The sequence below is a fragment of the Triticum dicoccoides genome, chromosome 1A (assembly GCF_002162155.2).
Source record: "Triticum dicoccoides isolate Atlit2015 ecotype Zavitan chromosome 1A, WEW_v2.0, whole genome shotgun sequence".
NCBI classification, from domain to species: Eukaryota; Viridiplantae; Streptophyta; class Magnoliopsida; order Poales; family Poaceae; genus Triticum; species Triticum dicoccoides.
In genome coordinates, this window is record NC_041380.1 from 29878867 (window position 1) to 29885590 (window position 6724).

Below are 6724 nucleotides of genomic sequence, written 5' to 3' on the forward strand. Positions count from 1 at the left end.
CTTTTAACACTATCAAATGTCAACTTTCAACTCAATTGTGCAATCAGTTCTTAATAGTCACTGTTAAGAATAGAAGCAATTCTTTGAAATAGGAAATATAAAAAATGAAAAGAATCAGAGTAATGTTTGGTGTGCCAAAAAAGGCGAGCATAGTGGTTTTCAAATACAAAGCAGGAATTAAACTTTCTTCAACTTACGGACGAGTAATTAATAATACAAGTTGTTGTTTTCTCTCACAAGTGCTTAGCAGAAGCAGTATGCAATTTTGCCGCTAAGTATACAAATTTCATATAGAGCCTTGGCATGAAAACTATATGCAAAGTTAAAGACTGTTTTCTACTAGGATATATACATAAAATTGGGCACTTTTGACAGATACTAACCCACAACAACTCCAATGAAAAAGGATTATGGGGGCTTTGTCGCATGTATTCTACTACAGTGTTAGTGTTACATATTTTATTTCACAGTATTTAAATCAGGATGGATCATATGCTATGACGAATTCCTGAAGCTCATACCTTTAAATACAAATAATTTTTTTTACTCTGCACAAAAAAATTAGAGATTTCGAGGGGAAATAAAGATTTTTTTTTGCGGGGTGGAGGGGAAATAAAGATTTAGTGGGCATGATAAAAGACGAACCATGAGTCAAGAGTTTTGGACGCTTCTAAGTGCCCTGCGCATCATGCAAAGAGATCCTAAAGTTACCATCCAGGACCACGTCATTAAGGAAGATGATACTCAAATCACCAGCCTTGAGCGAGTACTGGGAGATCATCCTGTGTAAATTTCCTGCACACATCTTTGCAAATAGAACATAGAGCAAGGATCCAAGAAAGAGAAGAGAGGACATTCAACTACCTTCGGTATCTCGATCCAGATCCAGAAGGAGGAGAGAGGTCAGGGATCTCGATTTCTGCTGCTTCTTCTACTGATTAATGGCGTCCACTAGGGGGTGGGAGGGGAGGGGAGCGGGGATGGGGCGGGGGTTAAATAAGTACTCCCTTCTTTCCATAACTTAGTGCATATATATAGATTTATATCAAACTTAGTCAAATTTACAAACTTTGATCAAGTTAAGTTCAAAAAAAATGGGCCAAGTTTATAGAGAAAATAATTTATATCAACAATATCAAATGTATACAATACGACAGTATGTCTTATGATGTATCTAAGCATACGTATTTCGTATTCTAAATGTATATATTTTTTCTCTACAAACTTGGCCAAAGTTTATAAAGTTTGACTTTAAAAAAAAATTATATATGCTCTGCATTATGGAAGAGAGGTAGTATTAGATAGACACAATAAATGAGAGTAGGGATGCGTTCGGTTACCTGCATCGTTTTTTGCCACGTTGTATACTTGTCCCAACTGGGCCTGGCTGAGCATATGCACGCAAAAAACCAACAGCTGCATGTTGATTGGCTGCCTGCATCCCCTCTAGCCTACATGTGCCAAAACCAAAGGCCTGTTGTTTGGTTGTGGACTTGTTTGAGGCTGAACACAAGTCCGGTTGTTTGGTTACATCCAGGACAGTTGTGTGGTAATCTCCTCCTCGATATGGTGAGGTTACCAGAGGCACACATGAAGAACTAAGACCTAAACTAGAGCAACAGAATAAACTTAGGCACAAATACAAGTTTTAAGCCAATATAGTACGCTAAGTTTTAAACGAAACCCAAGTCTTAAACCAACAACCAACAAGGAACGGGCAACAGGAGCTCAGGCGGTTGTCGTGCTCCTTGCACTTGGTGACCAACTCCACGCCGTTGTCGTTGAAAATGATCACCTTCATGGTGCCGGGGGTCGGCAGCTTGAATGTCAGCATGTACCTGATCATGATCTGATGAACGGCGGCGAAAGTGGCCCAACCCTGATCAAGGGTGACCATGCCGCTGATTACCCTCATCGTCACCCTCCATGCGTTGCTGGTGTTTGTCTTGAGCTTGAACTCTGTAAGGACAGCTGGGAAGTACTTCGTGAACTCCAAAGGCAATGGCAGACTCTCCAGCTTTGGAGCAAGGATAACGTTGCAGAAGTGGCTTGGTCCCGACTCCTGATGGTAGTGGTCATAGTTTCCTCCGATTGGCGCTTGGGTGTGTAGGGGAACGTTGCAGAAAACAAAAAAATTTCCTACATTTCACCAAGATCAATCTATGGAGTCAACTAGCAACGAGAGGAGAGTGCATCTACATACCCTTGTAGATCGTGAGCGGAAGCGTTCAAGAGAACGGGGATGATGGAGTCGTACTCGCCGTGATCCAAATCACCGATGACCAAGTGCCGAACGGACGGCACCTCCGCGTTCAACACACGTACGGAGCGGATGACGTCTCCTCCTTCTTGATCCAGCAAGGGGGAAGGAGAGGTTGATGAAGATCCAGCAGCACGACGGCGTGGTGATGGATGCAACAGTGATCGCAGCAGGGCTTCGCCGAGCTTCTGCGAGAGGGAGAGGTGTAGCAGGGGAGAGGGAGGCGCCAAGACTTGAGGTGTTGCTGCCCTCTCGCCCCCCTTTTATATAGGCCCCCTAGGGGGGTGCGCCGGCCCTAGGAGATGGGATCTCCTGGGGGGAGGGGGGGCGGCGGCCAAGGGGGTGGAGTACCCCCCAAGGCAAGTGGAGGCGCCCCCTCCCCTAGGGTTCCCAACCCTAGGCGCATGGGAGGGCCCAAGGGAGGCGCACCAGCCCACCAGGGGCTGGTTCCCCTCTCCACTTCAGCCCATGGGGCCCTCCGGGATGGGTGGCCCCTCCCGGTGGACCCCCGGGACCCTTCCGGTGGTCCCGATACAATACCTGTGACCCCCGAAACTCTCCCGATGGCCGAAACTGCACTTCCTATATATAATTCTTCACCTCCGGACCATTCCGGAACTCCTCGTGACGTCCGGGATCTCATCCGGGACTCCGAACAACTTTCGGGTTACTGCATACTCATATCTCTACAACCCTAGCGTCACCGAACCTTAAGTGTGTAGACCCTACGGGTTCGGGAGACACGTAGACATGACCGAGACGGCTCTCCGGTCAATAACCAACAGCGGGATCTGGATACCCATGTTGGCTCCCACATGCTCCTCGATGATCTCATCGGATGAACCACGATGTGAGGACTTAATCAATCCCGTATACAATTTCCTTTGTCAATCGGTACGTTACTTGCCCGAGACAGATCGTCGGTATCCCAATACCTCGTTCAGTCTCGTTACCGGCAAGTCACTTTACTCGTACCGTAATGCATGATCCCATGATCAACCACTTGATCACTTTGAGCTCATTGTGATGATGCATTACCGAGTGGGCCCAGAGATACCTCTCCGTCATACGGAGTGACAAATCCCAGTCTCGATTCGTGCCAACCCAACAGACACTTTCGGAGATACCTGTAATGTACCTTTATAGTCACCCAGTTACGTTGTGACGTTTGGCACACCCAAGGCACTCCTACGGTATCCGGGAGTTGCACAATCTCATGGTCTAAGGAAATGATACTTGACACTCAGAAAAGCTACAACAAACGAACTACACGATCTTTGAGCTAAGCTTAGGATTGGGTCTTGTCCATCACATCATTCTCCTAATGATGTGATCCCGTTATCAATGACATCCAATGTCCATAGTCAGGAAACCATGACTATCTTTTGATCAACGAGCTAGTCAACTAGAGGCTCACTAGGGACGTGTTGTGGTCTATGTGTTCACACATGTATTACGATTTCTGGATAACACAATTATAGCATGAACAATAGACAATTATCATGAACAAAGAAATATAATAATAACCATTTTATTATTGCCTCTAGGGCATATTTCCAACAGTCTCCCACTTGCACTAGAGTCAATATTCTAGTTACATTGTGATGAATCGAACACCCATGCAGTTCTGGTGTTGATCATGTTTTGCTCTAGGGAGAGGTTTAGTCAACGGATCTGCTACATTCAGGTCCGTATGTACTTTACAAATCTCTATGTCTCCATTTTGAACACTTTCACGAATGGAGTTGAAGCGACGCTTGATATGCCTGGTCTTCCTGTGAAACCTGGGCTCCTTGGCAAGGGCAATAGCTCCAGTGTTGTCACAGAAGAGAGTCATCGGGCCCGACGCATTGGGTATGACTCCTAGGCCGATAATGAACTCCTTCACCCAGACTGCTTCTTGTGCTGCCTCCGAGGCTGCCATGTACTCCGCTTCACATGTAGATCCCGCCACAACGCTTTGCTTGCAACTGCACCAGCTTACTACCCCACCATTCAAAATATACACATATCCGGTTTGTGACTTAGAGTCATCCAGATCTGTGTCGAAGCTAGCATTGACGCAACCCTTTACGACGAGCTCTTCGTCACCTCCATAAAAGAGAAACATGTCCTTAGTCCTTTTCAGGTACTTCAGGATATTCTTGACCGCTGTCCAGTATTCCATGCCGGGATTACTTTGGTACCTTCCTACCAAACTTACGGCAAGGTTTACATCAGGTCTGGTACACAGCATAGCATACATGATAGACCCTATGGCTGAGGCATAGGGGACGACACTCATCTTTTCTCTATCTTCTGCCGTGGTCGGGCTTTGAGCTGTGCTCAATCTCGTACCTTGCAATACAGGCAAGAACCCCTTCTTTGACTGATCCATTTTGAACTTCTTCAATATCTTGTCAAGGTACGTACTCTGTGAAAGACCAATGAGGCGTCTCGATCTATCTCTATAGATCTTGATGCCTAATATATAAGCAGCTTCTCCAAGGTCCTTCATTGAAAAACTCTTATTCAAGTAGGCCTTAATGCTGTCCAAAAGTTCTATATCATTTCCCATCAAAAGTATGTCATCTACATATAATATGAGAAATGCTACAGAGCTCCCACTCACTTTCTTGTAAACGCAGGCTTCTCCATAAGTCTGCATAAACCCAAACGCTTTGATCATCTCATCAAAGCGAATGTTCCAACTCCGAGATGCTTGCACCAGCCCATAAATCGAGCATTGGAGCTTGCACACCTTGTCAGCATTCTTAGGATCGACAAAACCTTCCGGCTGCATCATATACAATTCTTCCTTAAGGAAACCATTAAGGAATGCCGTTTTGACGTCCATTTGTCATATCTCATAATCATAGAATGCGGCAATTGCTAACATGATTCGGACGGACTTCAGCTTCGCTACAGGTGAGAAAGTCTCATCGTAGTCAACCCCTTGAACTTGTCGATAACCCTTAGTGACAAGCCGAGCTTTATAGATGGTCATATTACCATCCGCGTCTGTCTTCTTATTAAAGATCCATTTATTTTCTATGGCTCGCCGATCAATGGGCAAGTCAGTCAAAGTCCATACTTTATTTTCATACATGGATCCTATCTCGGATTTCATGGCTTCCAGCCATTTGTCGGAATCCGGGCCCGCCATCGCTTCTTCATAGTTTAAAGGTTCACCGTTGTCTAACAACATGATTTCCAAGACAGGGTTGCCATACCACTCTGGTGCGGAACGTGTCCTTGTGGACCTACGAAGTTCAGTAGCAACTTGATCTGAAGTCTCATGATCATCATCATTAACTTCCTCTCTAGTCGGTGCAGGCACCTCAGGAACATTTTCCTGTGTTGCGCCACTTTCCGATTCAAGAGGTAATACTTCATCAAGTTCTACCTTCCTCCCACTCATTTCTTTCAAGAGAAACTCTTTCTCTAGAAAGGATCCATTCTTGGCAACAAAGATCTTGCCTTCGGATCTGAGGTAGAAGGTATACCCAATAGTTTCTTTAGGGTATCCTACGAAGACGCATTTTTCCGACTTGGGTTCGAGCTTTTCAGGTTGAAGTTTCTTGACATAAGCATCGCATCCCCAAACTTTTAGAAACAGCTTAGGTTTCTTCCCAAACCATAATTCATAAGGTGTCGTCTCAACGGATTTCGACGGAGCCCTATTTAAAGTGAATGCGGCAGTCTCTAAAGCATAGCCCCAAAATGATAGCAGTAAATCGGTAAGAGACATCATAGATCGCACCATATCTAATAGAGTGCGATTACGACGTTCGGACACACCATTACGCTGAGGTGTTCCAGGTGGCGTGAGTTGTGAAACTATTTCACATTTTCTTAAGTGTGTGCCAAATTCGTGACTCAAGTATTCTCCCCCACGATCTGATCGCAAGAACTTGATTTTCCTGTCACGTTGATTCTCAACCTCACTCTAAAATTCCTTGAACTTTTCAAAGGTCTCAGACTTGTGTTTCATTAAATAGACATACCCATATCTACTCAAGTCATCAGTGAGGGTGAGAACATAACGATAGCCACCGCGACCCTCAACACTCATTGGACCACACACATCAGTATGTATGATTTCCAATAAGTTGGTTGCTCGCTCCATTGTTCCTGAGAATGGAGTCTTGGTCATTTTACCCATGAGGCATGGTTCGCACGTGTCAAATGATTCGTAATCAAGAGACTCTAAAAGTCCATCTGCATGGAGCTTCTTCATGCGTTTGACACCTATGTGACCAAGGCGGCAGTGCCACAAGTATGTGGGACTATCATTATCAACCTTACATCTTTTGGTATTCACACTATGAATATGTGTAGCATTACGCTCGAGATTCATTAAGAATAAACCATTCACCATCGGAGCATGACCATAAAACATATCTCTCATATAAATAGAACAACCATTATTCTCGGATTTAAATGAGTAGCCATCTTGAATTAAACGAGATCCTGATACAATGT